Source organism: Rattus norvegicus, chromosome 1 (assembly GCF_036323735.1).
Source record: "Rattus norvegicus strain BN/NHsdMcwi chromosome 1, GRCr8, whole genome shotgun sequence".
Classification (NCBI taxonomy): domain Eukaryota; kingdom Metazoa; phylum Chordata; class Mammalia; order Rodentia; family Muridae; genus Rattus; species Rattus norvegicus.
In genome coordinates, this window is record NC_086019.1 from 107,863,832 (window position 1) to 107,882,655 (window position 18,824).

The 18,824-nt window shown below is 47.5% G+C and overlaps 2 protein-coding genes across 3 annotated transcripts in view; both read left to right on the plus strand.

Moving 5' to 3' along the window:
* Nav2 (neuron navigator 2) overlaps window positions 1-18,824 on the plus strand; it is a 658,579-nt gene that overhangs the window by 63,864 nt on the left and 575,891 nt on the right. The gene's annotated exons all lie outside the window — the stretch shown is intronic.
* The window catches only part of LOC134483127 (uncharacterized), an 84,877-nt gene continuing 66,053 nt past the window's right edge, over window positions 1-18,824 (plus strand). Inside the window, exon 1 of the mRNA XM_063278370.1 lies at window positions 1-18,824. This exon is cut by the window's right edge and continues 66,053 nt beyond it. The gene's annotated coding sequence lies outside the window, so the exon portion shown is untranslated.

Consider the following 18,824-nt stretch of genomic DNA (forward strand, 5'->3'; position numbering starts at 1 on the left):
GGGAGAGAGAGAGAACGAGAGAGAGAGAGAGCGAGAGAGAGACTTCCTTGACATTCTCTGGTGCTTACTTACTTAAGGCTTCTAAAATTTAACAAAGCAGAGAGACCCATGCAGGCCTTGTCACCCTAGAGGCTCTTGAGCAGGGAATTGGCTTTTCTTTCATCTCCTCTTTTCCCCCAAGTTCACTGTGGTGGCTGAAATCTGGAAGCCCCACTTGTGCCTCATGGAGTTGATTGGCTCTTGGTTGCCTGGAGCACCTGGGAAGGGTTCAGAGGAAAAGTGGAGATGAGCAACATGGCTCCCCCTGCCTAAATGGACCAGTGGGAGCTGTGAACAGCGCAGCTCTGAGAGTGTCTGACTCTCCTTGAGACCAGGTAGCCTGCCCTCCCTCCCTTCCTCCTATCTTCTGCCCTTCCATTCTCCCTTCCTGCCTCTCTCACCCACAGCACATATCCAGAGTCCCTGTACCCTGGGCTTCTGTCCCAGCACTGACCTTTACTATTTAATTTACTTTTCTCCAAACCCTGGGAGGCAGAAGCCAAGAGGGGCCGCTCGCTCAGGAGCACATGCAGCAGCTGCTGCCACAGGTCAGCTCCCAAATCAACCTGGTATTTTTACTGCACTGGGGAGGAGGAAAGTGATGGAGTGCTCCGGACTGAACTGGGAGTGATGAGAGCCCTAGGGAGATGGAAGGAAGGGGCTGGCTGGGCTCTACCAGAAAGCTCTCCTATTTGGCTGCACAGGAAATAAGACCCTACAGAGAAAAGGCCCAGGATGGAATTCCCTGCACCAGAACCCTCTGCCCAGGGCTTCTCCTCCATCACTGTCTTGCTTTGGTTCAGAAGGAGTACATATGGAGGAGTCTTCCTCACTAAAGAGGAACATTCCAGAGCTGTACAACCAGTGGGGACAGCCATGGCTGCCAATAAAGCTGGCTGGTCCTGCACCCCTCACCCGGGTCCCCTGCACCCCTCACCCGGGTCCCCTGCACCCCTCACCCCTCTCCTTTTCATCTTCCTTTTCATTGGGGACGTCAGAACCTTGACCTGACTCATGAGTGATTTCCATTTCAGACATGCCTCATTGCACATGCAACATGTTTAACCAGTGTCAGGTGTGCCAGACACCGTGTGAAGCACTTGAAATATATTCTCTTCTCATACCAGCTCCCTTGGGGAGATATTATTATCCCTATCTTAGCATTCAGAAAATAGGGTCCCAGAGAGGTTGACCAACCTACCCAAGGCCACAGAGCCTTGGTTGAGCTGGGAAGAAAAAAAAAAAAAACCTAAGGATCAAGATCCCGAATCTTCTAACCTGACTACAGCCCCATGCCAATGTTTCCAGTCACTCTTGGGTAGGTAATTTTCAGTGTTCCTTCTGTTAAAAAAAAGAAAGAAAGGCAATTAAGAGATGCTTAAAGACAGCCAACAGATGTAGCAATAGGGAGTAGAGCCACTATTGGATGGAGAGGTCCCTGGACCATTAACCTACAAACTGCAGGATGGGACCTGCCTCGGAGACTCCCAACACAGGAGGGCCCTGTCCATCAACAAATCACTGGATGTGTTGTACTGGGCACTCAGTACAAACCGTACAGGAATAGGTCTTTCTGTGGAGACACATTTGAGGAATGTCACAATAGAGAGTAGGGGAACAAAAGAGGCTCCGTGTGTGATAGAATTGAGGGAGCAGTACAGCGTAGTCAATGAAAGAGCAGGGTCCACTCCACACTTCCTTGGCTTGAATCAGGCTCCACCACATGCAGTCTCAGCCTCGGATTCCTCATCTGTAAAGTGGGGTCATCTCATATCAAGATCTAGTTCTCTGTTCTCCTTTTAACCTTTTAGCACTGAAATGCTGCTGACTCTAGACAGGGTCAGTAGTGAATAATTCTGATTTTCCAGACACACAGACAGGGGGACTGGTTCTTAACAAGTGGTGTGATAGAATGAAAGGGGGATACCTCACTTGGGCAAGCTTCATTCTCCTTCAGCTGACCAAGAACTGTCCACAATGAGGCTAACACCCTCTGCCTAAGGAGGACCTGGTGTTGGGCTCCTTGTGGTCTACAACATTCTGATCCACTCATTTGCAAGTTATTTTGAACCAAGTTGCTGTTTGGAAACTCAAACCATTCATCAATGGCCTACCTACCTCACCACCTCCATCCATGTTTCCAGTTCCACATGAAATCTTTCTGTGGAGATGCCTTCCCCACCTGACTTGAACAGAGCAACATCCCCTGAACATTGTCCCCAGATCCCTGTGTTCACACTGGCTATCAGACAGAATTTCTGATCCTAATAAGACTGATGAAACAGTCAGACACTATTTTGTCCAAGAATTAGCAGTCACCATTAAAATTCAAGAAATCAACTTAAATTAAGAAGCAACTGAACTCGTTTGTGTCCACTTCCTAGAGACATTCAAGAAGCTAGTGTCCACTACCATTCTTGGAAAAAGACCCTTTCTTATTTTTTTCCCATTACTTTGTTAAAAAGAGCCTAAGAAGACCACCCTGGGTTGGGAAAGGGTGTATTTGGTTCACGATTCCAGGTTATAGTCATTCCTTGCAGGAAAGTTAAGGCAGCTAGCTAGTCACATTATATCCAGAGTCAAAAACAGAGAGCAATGAATGAATGCTGGTGCTCAGTTAGCTCAGTTTCTCTACTGTGTAGGCAAAGATCTCAAGCCTAGGGAATGGTGTTGCCTGAGATGGATGTGTCCACACCTATTAGGATAACTAAATCAATCTCTCCTAGGTATCTCAGAGGCTCATCTCCCAAGTGACTCTAGAATGTGTCAGGTTGATGATTAAAACTAACCATCTCATACCCTATACTCACATAAAAACAAACAAACAAATAAACACTGTTAGGCCAACATCAGGGTGCTCTGAGGTTGTTCTAATGGATAGAGACTGAGGAGAGACTCCACAGAGCCTCTTTCCTCCCTTTGGGGCACTGAGGTCACTATTCATGAGCAGAGTCTTGTGTTTGGTCCGACCTGCCACGAGCATCTTTACTCTTCCTCATAATCGGGACCCCGTTACTTGGTGAGGCATCTTTGAGGTTGGAAGGGCAGTTACTGCTACTATGGTCATAAAGGTGGAAGGACTGAGGACAGTGAGAAGTCATGTGCGCGAGGTCATTAGGTTAAGGCTCTTCTGAAGTATGGAAAGGACCTGTGTCTGCTCCAAGACCTTTTAACTTCCTGGCACTGAGTTCAGTGATGGAAACCAGGTAGTTGTCATAACTGGTCACCTGCCTTCCATCTATGGGTGTTTCTTGTTACCAGGAGCTAAAGATGAGCAACAGGTGAGGCGCCCATTGCGTCTATTTTCAGGACATTGACAGTCCCTGGGGCTTGCCCCCCAGAGGAGTCATTGATGGGGTGAGCACACCGCACGCAGGTGCTGTGAAGCTTATACCACACGGACTGCATCTTTCTCCCAGCTTTTCCTGAGGCTTTGCTGAAAATGGGTTGGCTGGAGTGGAAAGCCATGGGAGAAATGAAATGGGCAGAGGTGAGACAGGAAGGAGAGGCAGCAACTGATTCCCAGTGGAGCTGACAGACCGTGGAGAGATGCTGGGCCTTTTCAAAGGGCTGCTCAGAATCATGAAAAGGATTTATGTTTGCTGAGCTGGGGAGTGGCCACTGTGGAGACAGGAAGACAGGAGGAGGATGGCTATCAGCAGTAGCAATAGGGAGTGAGCTGTATGTGAATCCTAGGAATAGAAGCTTTGAAGACATGATGGATAATGACCTCTGAGCAGAAAGGGAGAGAAGAGATGGGCCCGCACTGGGGTCTACACACAGTAGAAGTTCAGAAAACATTCGTGTGCCCAAGACAGTTGATGCAGATACATGAGTTAGGGAGCTGTGTCCTGATGGTTTGGGGTCATTGGCCTTAGGTGACACTGTGCTGGCATTTGGGTACCGTTTCCCCTCCTTCATGGCTTTGTCTGTGAGCTGCACTGTCTTCTCTGCAGTACTTGTCAATCTTGTTGACACACCACATTTGGCAATCATTTTATTTTTATCACTTTATTATCGTCTTTGGAAGCCAGGCACCACAGGTGACCTCCTCAAAAGCTCTCTGCAGAACCGCCGTGTATAATTAGTAAATGGGGAAATGTGTCACATACAGAGGAGTCTCCACTATGGCTCTCCCTGGAGCGTGGGCAGGCCTTGTTTCCCAGCTGGGGACACACATCAGGACCACTAAGGAAGGAGGCCAGCCCAGGAATTGCCTGCTCTACCCTCTGTGCTCTAGTTGGCAAGAGGAAGACGCCACAGCAGGTGAAACTCCAGGCCCTTCTGCTCATCCAACAGGAAAGGAAAAGAACAAAACAGAAAACGCTAGAAAAATGGAGTGCTGATCCTTTAGAGCCCAGAGTTCAGAGTCTGAGAATTCATTAACTTCATCTTAGCGGTATTTTATGTTTATGCCTGTGTATGTATGTGCGCATGTTGGTTTGTGTTCTTATGGGCATACATATGTATACGGGTGCATGAGGTCAAGCTCTGGTGTCATTTCTCAGGAGCCAGCCACCTTGAATGGTTCTTGAAACAGGGTCTCTAGTTGATCTATAGCCCACTGAGTAGGCTAGTCTGGCTGGCCTTGGAGCCACAGGGACCTGATTGTTCCTTCCCAGCACTGGGTTTCCAAGGACCCCCATGATGCCTCACTTTTTAAAATGGATTCTGGGAATTGAAGTCTTCATGGTAAGCACTTTACGGAGCCTCCTCTCTAACTCCTTTTGGCAATATTCTGTGCCAAACGTAGCCACAGATAATGTGGGACATGAGATAAGGCTGTCTAAGTAACTGAAAATACACAGTGATGTGTAATAGCGATGCTTGCATTTGGTTGCGATTTTCTTGAGGGCAGGGATTGACTCTGACTCATTCCTGTGCTTTCCAAAGTTGGTACATGACTGCAGAGAAAGGACTCAATAGTGCTTGCTAAACAGATGGACAGATCGATAGTTCATAACAAACGGATGGCTGATATGCTTAGGTGCAGGGAGTCCTGAATAGTAAAACATGTCCGTAAAGTTTTTGCCAAAGCCAAGCTGGCATCCCCAATTCATCCCGAGACTCCTGCCTCCAACCACGGAATCTTCACCACAATCCTGCCTCACTTTGTATTTGAGTTACTGGGTGATCTTGGCTCAGTTTCTTCTTGGACCACATTGGGCAAGATTTTTCATTTGTTGACAAACAGTTTTGAAACTGATCAGTCCAGCGAATTTCAAATGGAGGGGCACACAGTTTTGAAACTGATCAGTCCAGCGAATTTCAAATGGAGGGGCAGCAGAGTTTGTGTATTCCAACAACTTATGCTCAGAAATGAGTGCCTTCCCCAGTCTGCTGGAGGGTCAGGTAGCTGAGCAAGACCATGGGGAAAGACTTGGCAGGGAGAGGAAAAGTCTGGGAACGAGAATAGACTCTAAGGTGCACCAGAATGGCTGAACACTGGGTTTTTAAGCCACCTGCTGGTAGGGGATGTTTGCTCCCTTGGATATCTTAGACTTGCCTAGAATTCTCTCTGTAGCCGGTGGTGGCCTCAAGCTTGTGATGCCCCTGTCTTGACAACCTGAGTGGCTGGGATTATATGTTATCACACTTGAGCTGGCTGGGATACTTTTCCAATCTTTCCAATCATTTGTTCTGTTAGACACAGTGGGCCCAGGGAATACAGAGTGGAGGAAACACAGCCTTAGTCTGAGGAATTTACCACCCAGAATATTATTGGGTAAGAGGCTCGGGAATGTTTTGTGTTGTAAGGGGAAATGAATTGAGCTGCTACATTTTTTTGGACTGGAACTATTGACTTTGACTTTGTTTTGAGTGGCAAGAACATGAATCAGGTGTCTGGTCTGTACCAGGCACAGTGCATGCTGTCTCGGTGAGTGTTTAGACACATCTGTGGAAGCCAGGTCTTAGGAGAGGAGCTCAAAGGTTGAAAGTTGCTGGCAACATCTGCTTACTCCAGACTTTATCTTCCAGCTGTCTCCAGCTGCTCCAGGGACTAGAAACTGCCAGGAACAGACAACCAGAAGTAAGTTTAGCCTGCCTGGCCAAGCTCTACACACACCCAACTCCCAGTCATCCATGAGTCTGCAGACACATCCGGGACCGGAGACAACTTTTGACTTCCTTCTTGCCTGTCATGGGCCATTTGTGGTCTGTAAATAGCTGGGTGTTTCTCTAGAGTGTGAGGCTTGAGCTGACAGTGACTGGATAGTACCATTCTTATTGCGACCTGGTACCTGCCTCCAAAGATGCCATGTTGATGAGGGGCTTCTAAAACCATGGAAAGTTCATTAAGGGGGTGTAACCTGAAAGGGGGTTACATCCCACAGTATAATTGGCTAATGTTTGTAGGGTCTCAGCCATTCATCTGAGATGCTTTGGTGGAAAATTAGACATGCAGAATCTTGAGCTCTGGTCTTATTCAATTTTTAATTAATTTTCATGTAATAAGCTGTAAGCACATTAATATCAATGAGTTACTTCCTGCAGTGTGGCTAGCATATGGCTTTCAGGAGCCAGGGGTATTGTCTTTCCCTTTATTTGGGTTGAATAAAGATTACTGATTCTCTCAAGTATTATTTTCTGACTTCTTTGGAGGTGGGGCTAGAAGAGATTAATTAAATTTCCCCAGCACGCTTGGGTTGAGATTTCACAGGCGTTTAGCTGGGGAGCAACAAGAAGACTCATCTTCTTGTATGCAGGGCTCATCCAAGACTGAGCTGCCAGAGGAACCAGCAACAGCCTCTGGAGCACGGTGAGCTCAACATTGTTATGAGAAGGTCTGAGAAGAATTCCACAGTGAAAATATGTAAAGTATGTATGTGGCACGCTGTGCCTAGACACCAAGGTCCTGCCCAGCCCCGTCCTTTTTTCAGACAAATGTGCTGTCGCCATTTGAGCACCTCTGGTGCACAGATGAGATGTACCCCAGTATCTGGGAGGCAGCCGTCTAGGATGAAGTGTTTTAACACGAGCACAGCAGCAAGTCTCAAGTAAAGCTACAAATCCATGAGAGACCCATCAACGACGGCGACATCATTCGTAGCACAGTTACAAAAGGGATAGTTTTGGATGAATGGAATTTAGATATAAAGGAAATGGTAGTCATTCCCGGAGCGAGGGAAAACGCAAACAGTGCCCCAAAAGAGTGCAGGCAAGGGGGTTGGGGATTTAGCTCAGTGGTAGAGTGCTTGCCTAGCAACTGCAAGGCCCTGGGTTCGGTCCCCAGCTCCAAAGAAAAGAAAAAAAAAAGAGTGCAGGCAAGGTCACCAAATCCAAGGAAAGCCTCCGACATGCTTGTCTTTCCTCCAGCCAGGTGAGTGTCTTACTGCTTGTCACTTCCCTCCCTTCCAGGTGTCCTATGTCAAGCAGCCAGCATGCCTGACAGTGCCAAGGCTGGGACGCAGAAGAGTCTTCATGGCAGCCAGGCCTCTTAGGGTCTGGTCTTGTGTGCATCCTATGTGTCGTGGCTCCCTTATGTCCCAGAGTCACTAAGAATGGTGCCTCTGCAGTGGAGAGTAGAGGTGGCATGAAGTGTTGAAGTTGGCAACAGGGATAAGTCTGGGTAATGGAAGTCTATGCAGGAAATCTCTTTTGCTCAACCTTTCGAGTCTGAGTTATTCTTCATGCTTGATGGAAGTGGCATAAGATCCCTATCAAATCCCCCTTTGATGATTGAGAATATTAAGGCACTCCAGGCCCGTAAGCCTGAACCTCAGTTCCCAAGAGAGTCAAGTTCGTGCCCCAAATCTTGGATAAGACTGGTTTCTTGTCTTCAGGCTTCTTTTGTCTCTTGAAAAGAGAGAACCAGGGCCGTAGAGAGCTTCCCACGAAGACACTGAGAACTTAGACTTAGCTAGGTCTGTTGATCTGAAGTAGCTTTATTTCAGAGGCATGGTGCTATTTTGATGACGCCAGCTCAGAGACGCTTGAGTAAGTGATGAGAGGAAGCGCGAGTTTGGGTTTGGCTTGCTCCAGCCATGTGGTTTTCAGCAGAATTTGCAGCTTCCTGTTTGGCATCTCCCATCCTCATCGCATCCATCCCATGAGATGGAGCTGACTGTACCCTGATCTATAGTTAAAAGTCGTTCTTCCCCCCAAAGAGCCCACAGGATTCTCAGTGTAGGAGCTGGGATGCTGACCCCATGGCTAGCTGTATCTGAAGGACTCTGAATAAATCAATCAGGATTTGCCTCCATAGAAAAGACAATTGACCTCCTTGCTCTAATCCCCAGCTTTCAGCAGCATTCTCTGCCAAGGACAACAGCATCCACCTACAAGTGGCTCACTGGCAAACGGGGACAGTCAGCTGGATGGTAGCATCTCTCACAATAAACTGCCCCAAGAAAGGACTGTGACTCGGGAAGAGGAGGGGGAAGCAGAGAGGCCACGGGCAGCTAGAAGCTCTTTGCAGCCTCAGCCATGGATGGTCTAATCGCTCTTTGTTTTCTCATTAATTTTTTCAGTCTTCTTCCAACTGTGCTATCAGCAGGACCTTCATGTCCCTCCTGAAGGCCTTGCCCCTCCCCCCTTATTCAGAAATCGGATGATTGACTCAGTGCAAAGGGTCAGTCATACTTTCTCCTCTAATCAGTGGAGGTAGCAGAGCTCACTGCTGCTTCACACAGAGCAGCTGGTTAAGACTGGTTTAGAGCCCAGTGTGGAGGCACAGGCTGTAACCTACCATTTGGGAGGTGGAGGCAAGAGGAGCAGGCTGGATTACAGGAGACTCTAAAAACAAAATGAAAACGGAGATGACGCAAGGCTGCTTTGGGCATCAGTCTCACTGGATCTGAGGATTAAAGGAAAACACAACTTAATTCCCTGGCATGAGCTTGCTACAATGTTACCAAGACAGCCAGCAGCAGCCAGCAGCCAGCAGCCTACCAGGACACACATCCACCCACCCCCAAATCTCTGCTTCTAAGCTTCCTTTGATGAAGTTGACACAAACTATCTAAGACTAGACAGTCTGAGGCAGTGGTCCTCAACCTTTCCCATGCTGTCACTCTTTAATGTAGCTCTTCATTTTGTGGTGACCAACTCCCAGTCGTAAAATTATTTCGTCGATACCTCACAACTGTAATTTTACTGCTGTTATACATCATAATTTAAATATCCAATATGCAGGATATCTGATATATGATCCCCCCCCCCACACACACACACATACACATGTTGTGGCCCCACAGGTTAAGAAACACTTCCCTAAAGGAACACGAGCTGGGGTTCCTCTGTTCAGGTCTTCCCTGTCCTGTCTGTGGAAGACATCCTGTTGGGTGGGTGACCACTCTTATTCCCCTCCTACAACAAGAGAATGGCAACTAGGCTTGATGGGGCACGCCTTTATTCTCAGCTCTGAGACCAAAACAAGTTTACTAGTTCAAGGCCAGCCTAGGCTGTGTATCTAGAGCCTGGGTTTTTTGTTTGTTTGTTTGTTTGTTTGTTTGGGGTTTCTTTTTGGTTGTTGTTGTTAAAACAAAGTTTATAAAAACAGAATGGCAGTGTGTTTAGACTTGGTTGGGTTCCAGAGAGATCCTAGTACTGCTTACATGGTCCTGTGTGGCCCCTGGCCCCTCTCTCCTGCAGCTTCTGGAATTATTGAGGATGCTGGTAACTAGATATCTATCCTAAATATAGAAGAAAGGTGTGTTTAGTTTGGATATCAATTTAGACCTGAACAAAACTTCTGATTCTTCTTTAGAACCCAGGTGTTCGTGTGGCTGGAGAGATGGCTTAGTGGTTAGGAGCTCTGGCTGCGCTCGCACAGAGCTTGGGTTTGGTCTTCAGCACCCCTATAGTGGCCATCACAAGCTATTAGGAGCTGGGTAAGAATAGAGAGGTGCGCCTCTAGGTCAGAGTCCTACTCTATTCCAAGTTCTGGTACAAGGCTCCTACTGGGTGACTGAAATGAGTGTGAGTAATAATTTTTTTTAATCTGGTAGTTCTTGGCACCACCATTGGTGCCAGGTCCTGGTAGCAGCCCCTGGTCACTTTTCAGCCAACCTATCACCACCAACAGTTCCTACAGACTCGAGGCCAGCAGATTTGGGCTCTACTCGTGACCCTGCTGTTAGCCCAAGCAATTGGACTCCGGTCTTTCGGTACCTTGGTTCTGGTCTCATACTATCTCATGAGGATGCTGGGTCATAACCCTCTGATCTCTTTCTTCAGTTTCACTGTTGTAGAAATCTCTTAACCCCGAGGTTACAAAAGTCAGCCTTGCACAGTGATGGCTCCTAGAGGTAGGAATACCATTGGCTAAACACAGCCACATTCCAGATACTTTTACACAGATATCAAGTTTTCCAAAATTTCTCCACGAGGTAGGAACTACACTGTCCGTTTAACACAGGAGATGATGTCTGAGGTTTGGGAAGACTGGGTTCTGAGCTCCTGTGACCAGGCTCTCAAGTAGCCTGAATTCAGCAGGGTCTGTAAGGAAGGCACACGCTGCCTTTCCACAACCATCTTCCCTGTTGTGACTACCATTTCTGGGCCCCTTCAGGAAAAGCAGCAGTGGCAACAGCCTCAGCTTGAGTCATCGGAGGGGCCAGCCCATCCAACTGAAACCTGAGTATCACGCTCACCTCACAGCTTCATCCCTCCAGGCAAGGCACAATTGGGGGAGATCAGGCTGGCCCATTTGTCCTCTGCTCTTCCTTGCTCCCCATCTGTTCCCCGAGTCCCAAGCCCTGGCACACTGGGACTGGTGAGGAAACAAAGGAAGGGACTGAGTCCTCAGCACAGGTCCCATTCTCTGTGTATTATTGTTGTCAGGGCAGTGTCCCAAGGTCATCCTGCAAAATGAGATGTCTGGAACATTCTTTGAGATCCTCCTCTCTGTTATTGAAGTTCCCCACTTCCAACCACCAGATAACCTGCTCTCTACCTGCTGTCCCCTCCTGCATAGCCTGCATAGGCTAAGTTCTTTGACAGTGATTGGTGGTCCAGAGAATGGGTGCATGCTTGCTCTGAAGCTAGCCTAGCACTGGCCCCACCCTCTCACTCTGCCACCACACTGTCTCAAATCCTGGAGACACCTCTAGGTCCCACACTTCTGGCTTGGTCTGCTCCATGAACAGAAGGGATTATTTCTGTAAGTCTCAGGAACTCATGCATGTCCTTGCATGCCCCTCCAGGCTGTCCCTCTTCCAGGTTCTCCAACTTCTGTGCTCCTCACAGTGTCCCCTAAAGCTAATAAGAGATGGGTTGTGACATGGCCTGCTTTGTCCCATTTCTCTATAGATGTCCTCAGAGGGTCCGACTCCTCCTGCATCCTCCTCTGATGGAGTCTGAGGATGAGCCTTGCTATCTTCCAGAATGCGCTGTTGGGCTTGCATAGCTGTGTAAAGCATCTCTCAATGACTTTTGATCCCTGCTACCCATTATCTCTAGCTCGGGGCCCAAGCCAGGATTAAAATAGGACAGGAAAACCGTCTTCATGGCCTGTTCAAGTTTTACAAGGTGTTTCTGCTCTGTTGAGTTTTATTAAAAGCAGCATGGATACACATGGGTATCTCACCCTCTGCCCGGAAACTGCCAGCAGTCCACTGCTGTCTCTCGGCCACGTCTCACTGTTTGAAAGATTACTGCTTCCTTCCTGGGGCCATGCTGCATGGGGCTAGCTGAAGTCTAAGGTGGGAAACAGTATGGTGGGCCATGGCTCCCTGGAGCAGGCAGGTCAGGAGCCACATGTAATGACGGCTGGAGCTGTGTGTGTTGGGGTTGGGGGATGGAGATGACCACCTCAGCCTGCCTGGGAGGAGGCCCAAGGGAGTATGAAAGACTTTGGTGTGCTGGGAAATGAGATCAGCTGCTAAGCGCAGTAGTAAAAGAAGAGGCCAGGCTGTCTCCACAGTTTCCTGGTTTTATTTTGGTTCCAGAAGCTCTTACCTGGAATTACAGTGCATTATTGGGGTTTTTTTCTGGCCAAATCAAGTCCAGAGCTGGATGCTGACTTCTGCTAGGTTTCCTGTCTTCCTGGTTCTAATAAAGCTGAGAAACCTTTGGGATTTATAAAACAGAGATGAAGGAAGCATGCTCGGTATCATAAATAGGGATGGGAATAAGAACAGACCTGGAGGATCTTCCCCGGCCCACCAGGAAGAGTTGAAGCAGGCAAAGGATTGTACACATTTGCAGTGTGGAGGGAGGATACCAATAACAAGGAAAAGCATATGGCGATTCCCCTTAACTAGGGACTTGTAATATGATTGTGGCCATCACAGCATGGAAGCCTAGATCTGTGAATGACTGCAGTCGAGTCTCTCCAGCAAGTAAGATCAAATCTACTTTGCTGAAACCCAGATTGATCCTGTAGGAACTGCCACGACCAGTCCTTCAGCCATGCATTCGCTCACCACTGTGGAGTGGGCGGAAGGGGAGCCGAGAAGGATCTGCTGGCTGGCCAGCTTCGGCTAGGGCAAACCGTTGCCAGATGTTGTTGCTTGAATGGGCCGATGGTGATTAAGTGAAGATAGTGGGCTCCTCCCTGAAGAAGTTTTCAATCCGAATCATTAAGAGTATTTTGAGGGAAATGATGCCTCGCAAGTAGGCAGGTGTGCCAAGAGGCTTCTGGATGAGGAAAGAAGATAAGCCTGGAAAAATGGCTTCTAAGAAGAGTAGGAGGATCGGAGGATGGGAGACGGTGCCAGAAGCTGAAAGAAGATGGATCTGGGGCCCCTGGGGGACAGTTCAAGATCCTGTTATAAGTTCTTTGGGTCCTGAGTCATCCTGCAGTTTCCCAGGCACGCCACCTTTCTAACCAGTTACAGGGCTCTGGAGAGGCACAAGTTCTCCACAAGCCTCACTGGAGCTGAAAGGCATGCAGTCTTCTGAGGCCACTGTTCGTCCAATGCCGGTGCTGTCCTGATGATACAGGGTGTTGACCTTTCCTCTCCATACTGTTCATGTGTGGCTGGTCCTGCCGATTCAGCTTCTACTAGGCAGTGACAGGCTGGAGAAAGGCTGAGAAAGGGCCCTGGGGATTATGTCATGTGAAGAAGAGAGGACTTTGGGCAGAGATGTGGAAAAGAAAGACTTGGGGGCTATGCTTCGCCTTTGGCATGCTGGAGCATCCATTCATAGAGAACTGAACTGGGCTCTGCCTCTACAGGGCAGATGCTGGACTAAAGAACCGATCTTTGTAGAGGTCGGTCTGAGCTTTCTAATTGACAACAGTCTTGCTACAATGTGTCTCTTTACCAAGTGCTGAGCCCCTTGACAAATAGAGAAAGCACGCACAAGCTAGGAGCTCCACGTGAAATGCTGCAGAAGAGGTCTCTGAGATGGCTGGGGTCCTGAGCCGCCCCACCTAACGCTCTATTCTAGTGCTTTTTTTCTGGGAAACAAGGTCTTGTCTGACCACTGACCTGCCTAAAGGGGGAAATGGAGTTTGTTGACTGTTGCTTTTTAAAACTGAATTTAGAAGCAGGCAAAAAGCAAATCTATTTTCAGAGCAGCACATGCCAGCACAATTTATATCAAAACTCCCATCTGCTCCCCTGAAAGGCAATGATGTGGACCAAGCATTTGGTGAGCCAGCAACAGGCTTACTTGTTGAAGAATGGCTTCTCCACAAGGATGCCCAATTAGACCCCTAAATCTAATATGTGTCTTTAGGTGACATCCCCGCTGTTGTAGTCACCATGATCAAATCACAACTGCCCTCCGAACCCCCAACTTAAAGACAGAGTACTGCACTTTAAAAAGTCTCACTACAATCGAGATGCGAAAAACACCACCTTTGTTAACAGAACCTGCACTAGCAACAAGTGTCAGAAGGCATATTCCTTATAGTCAGCCACCATAAGGTGATGCACTGTGAGAGAGGAATCTTCAAACTTCCATGGGTTGGCACAGTAAAGGGAGATTGATTGTTGATGGCATGGCCTGAAATGGGTCAGCGGAAGCCCTGCTCTGTCAGAACATTCAGGGACCCGGACTTCTTCTGTCTCACGGCCATCCTGGCTGGGTACACCACGTAAAGCCTCAGAATCCCTTTACTGGGTCTTCAGCATAGAAAACGAAGAAGGGGCCCAAATCGTGATGCACGAAGTCAGGTGCCGGGCTTGGACACAATATCAGTCGTGTTGCTTTCCCTCCATCAGTGTAAACAATTCTTAAGGCTTCTGTGAGATGACAGGGGCCTGGAGGATGAGCTGTTCATGAAAGGAGACCTCAGATGTTGACAAATACGGGAAGCCTGAGTCCTAGGATACAGAAGATAGAGCTTTGCATGCATCTCAAGAGACGGCTTCCGTTAGTCTCTTGGGAACTTCAAGCTGGAGGTCAGGCTGGTACAAGGGCCTTATGCAGAGGCTGTGAGTGATGTGAGTTTTGAAAATGCTCTAACACCTTGGTCCCTGAGAAGAGTGCAGCTTTGGAGAGAGACATTTTTTGGGGGGGGGCTACTTGGTAAATGGATAAACGAAATACATTTCAGAGAGAAGTTAATATAAAGATAGTTAGCAGTCTGTTACTGATAGTTCGGAAAAGACTAATTAGAAGAAGGGAAGTATGAAGATTGCAGACAGTCATGGGAAGAAAGCTCGGGGCCGGGAGCCAAGTAAGCGATTGCTTTTCCGAGTGCCTGGTAAAGTTGCCAGGAATGTGTACATCCTAGTGGTTTGACCCTGATGCTGAGCCCATTCCGGTTACTCTGATGAAACACCATGAACCAAAGCAGCTCATATAAGAAAGAGTTTATTTGGGTTTACTGCTCTAGACGGTTAAGAGTCCATCATGACTGGGAGGCGTGGCAGCAAGCAGTGGGTGGGCGCGAAGAAAAATCTGAGAGCTCACATCTTCAAAGGCAAGCAGCAAACGGTGAACTGGAAGGAGGGAGGGCTTTTAAGTCTTGGTGCCCATGCCCACTGAAATCCTTCTTCCAGGGAGGCTACACCACCTACACACTTTGTCAAACAGTGCTACCTGCTGGGGACTAAGTTCCTCATGCCTGACACTGTAGAGGACATTCCTCATTCAAACACCTGCCCCCCCCCCCCCCGTCCATTTCCTTATCTCCTCTAGGAGTTAAGAGCTGTTGCACAAGGCCCCAAGGCATTTCACTGGCAAGTCATATCCAATTGTGAGGTGGGGTCCAAGACTTTGTTTTGCTATTATTGAGCCTTCTAAGAACAAGCAGATGTCCATTAAGCTCCTCCATAGAGATATCGGGTATAATGAGCAGCACAGGAAAGCAGCTGAAAGACATGGGGGATGTTTGCTAACACTCTTCCTGCAAAGATGCACTTTGCACCCCCAGACTCTGCTTATTTCCTCACGCGGGTTCTCAGCTCTGTATCTTGAGGTTAATATAATGTAGGTGGTAGAATGGACAGGTGACTGACTGATTTGTGAGAGGTGAACAGCCGCACAGACATGACCATGGGTGAAATACCGCCACCCTCATCCCACACTTAGACTGTCAAGCATCCAGTTGTTTCTGGTTCTTTGGGCTACAAACAGACCTTTTGTCTCTGTCCTTGGAACATTGTCTGTATAATTCAAAAGTCCACAGGTGTAATCCATGTTCCCAGGTATACAGGTTGAGCACAGTGGAATCTAAACTGGGGGTATGGGGGCTGGGACTGAAGACTTCATGGTGTCCAGGAGGCCATTCTTTAAATATTCATCCCCACCAGGTTCATTCCATGATTCTTGTCCCCACAGAGCTCTTTGGTTTTGTTTTTCTTTTCCGTTCCCTTTCTTCTCTGTTGTGGGCAGATCACAGTGATTCACTTTGTAGGCCTAACCAACAGTGGTTCATCAAAGTGTGTTTGTAAGTGACTGATGAAATCCATCCAGTCTCAAATGTCATCTGGCCGCGGATCCCTGTGACCTATGCACTACTCAGGGGAAAGAATTGCTGGCAATTGACCTGTGGCACAGTGCTTGTTCATTCCTTGGGACTTTTGCTTGTTTTTCTTAAATTAGGTATGCCGGTCTATGTTGCAAATAGAGGGTACAGGCACGGTGAATAGGATTCTGAAATGTCCACTTAGATACTGAGGTCTCAGACACTCTCTCTCTCTCTCTCTCTCTCTCTCTCTCTCTCTCTCTCTCTCTTTCTCAGCTGTTGATATGTGTGCTTCCCCACATACCATCATTCTCAGTTTCAGGATAAGAACTAGCCATTTAGGGGGCTGGGGATTTAGCTCAGTGGTAGAGCGCTTACCTAGGAAGCGCAAGGCCCTGGGTTCGGTCCCCAGCTCCGAAAAAAAAAAAAAAAAAAAAAAAGAACTAGCCATTTAGCATCTCTAAAATTAGTCCAAAAACAAAACAAAACAAAAACCCAATGAGAAGTCTTAAGTGGTGCTCAGTTCCAGGAGGCCTTCTTGGCAATTATATAAAAGAAAGACAGCTTATCTATCTATCTATCTCTCTATCTATCTCTCTATCTATCTCTCTATCTATCTATCTATCTATCTATCTATCTATATCTCTCTATCTATCTCTATCTCTCTCTATCTATCTATCTATCTATCTATCTATCTATCTATCTATCTATCTATCTATCTACCTGGATTACTAAGAGTGGAAGAACCCAAAGGGATCGCAAGCAAGCAAGGTAAGAGCTCTGTGGAGTGACATTGCCAACTTGGGAACTTACTTTTACTCCTGTGTCACATGAGTTTTTTTCCTTTATTTCATTCTACTTTATTTTGTTTATGTGTATATGCACGTGTCTGTGTGTATGTGCCAATATGAGTGTCTCCATACTTGTGTGTGCAGACGCCTACAGAATCCAGGAGAGGGTGTCCGAAGAACCCTCGGAACTGGAGTTACAGGACTTCGTGAGCCACTTGACACAGGTCCTAGGACCTGAGCTCTGGTCCTCACGATGGACCAGGAAATGCTCTTGGATGTGGAGTCATCTCTCCAGCCCATCACTTGACTTTTGACTCACTATTCTCTATTGTTTAACAACCACAGAGGAGTCCTTCGGCTCTTGGGGTTAAGTGATACATCACTGTGGTCTCATCATTAGATGCCCTATATGGATCATCTCAGATGCTGGCAACAACCCTGAGAGATAGGCACCCTTGTTTCTGCAGTTCACAGAGGAGGAAAACAGGAACCTTCAAAGTGAGGTAGAGTCTAGGACACAGTGGTAGGATTGGTCTGAACTCTGCTTTCTTATATCAATGTGTTTCAACATGGACATCGCTAAACACCCTCCCAGGGTGATTAGCCCTCCTGTGCACAGCTATAGGTCCTATTTATACAGACCTGAACTCAAAGCCTGCCTCTGCTCTCATTAGCAGTACCATCCTAGAGAAATAATCCTATTTTTCTATTTTCCCGGCCACTGTGGTTCCATTTTACTCAAACACTTCTGGCACAAAATGTGTGGAGTTCCCACACCAAAAATCAATCCTTCAGCTGTCCAGATACCAACTAGGTATCTAGTGATTCAATTGGATTCTGACACTAACTGCCTGGAGTTAGTGTCACTGACCAACTGGCTATAAATTAGTGGCTCACACAACCGCTTCCCCAGGTTCGATAATCTGCTATGGTAATGGCTCTGAGACAGGGGAAGACGTTTTCCTTGCATTTAGTGGCTTACAGCAAAGGATTCAGGTAACTACCTATGTGCAGTGGTGCTCAGGCAGTGTCTAGAGTGGTGGTTCTCAACCTTTAATAAAGTTCCTCATGCTATCGTGACCCCCAGCCATAGAACTATTATGTTGCTACTTCATAACTGCACTTTTCCTACTGTTGTGAATCATAATGCAAATATCTCTGTTTCCCAATGGGCTCCGGTGAGCCCTGTGAAAGGGTCATTCGAAGCCCAGGGGGGTCACAACCTACAAGTTGAGAACCACTGACTAGAAATATCCTTGAAGGAACTTCTGCCCTAGATTTAGAAAGTGCCACTCTCCTGTCGCCAACCTGTAGTCTTCTCAAGACCCGTAGTTTAGGGTGTCTTATAGGGGCCTCATTAAACAGACATGATTGATTAAATAATTATTGGTTAGCCCATTGACTCATTCTCAAAGCTGCCTTCCTTCACTGAGGTCGCAGGGTCAAGATGTAAGTGTCCACCCTGTAATCACTTGACTGTCAAATAGTTCCTGTCCAGGAGCCCTCAGATGGGCCCTCCTGGGTGGAAGTTTGGGTACAGCTGAACTGGCTTGCTATGAACCCCAGAATATGCTCCTCTGTCCCTTATCACTCAGAAAACCCCAAGGGTTCCTGAAGTCACGTGCCAAGGCCCAGGACAAAGTGAGCTGTAAGTGTGTGGCAGTGCCACTGAGCTCACAGATGGGCTGTGAGCCTTAGACAAGTAATCTGCAGGATGGGCCTAGTACAGTTCCCAATGTTTATCCCTCTTCCCCTAGGGTGGCCATTCGCAGACTATGTGATCAAGTAATATCTCTGTGTGACTAGACGCCATGCTAGATGCAATTTCCTAGGTAACTGAGGGTTAATTACAAATCTCGTCTGTTTCAACCCTTGTTTAAAAATCCTTAGGAAATGTCAGAATTCATTTTTCTTACACACCGTGAGCATGATTTAATCTTCTGCTTGTTCTGAACACCACGTCTTGCTACCCGGGGCTGCAAGCAGAGCCAGGGAGGCTGCAGAGCATCGAGGAAGACACGCAAACCCAGTTCAATAGTTAATTTGAAATGCAAAAAAAATCTGAGTAATTTACCTTTTTGCTCGGGTTTTCAACAAGTCGCCTGTACGTTTGAAGGTACAAAACTGGAAGCCAGACAGGTAAAGGCATTCTTTCCTTATCTACAGTTGTCCCTCCAATAGCCACT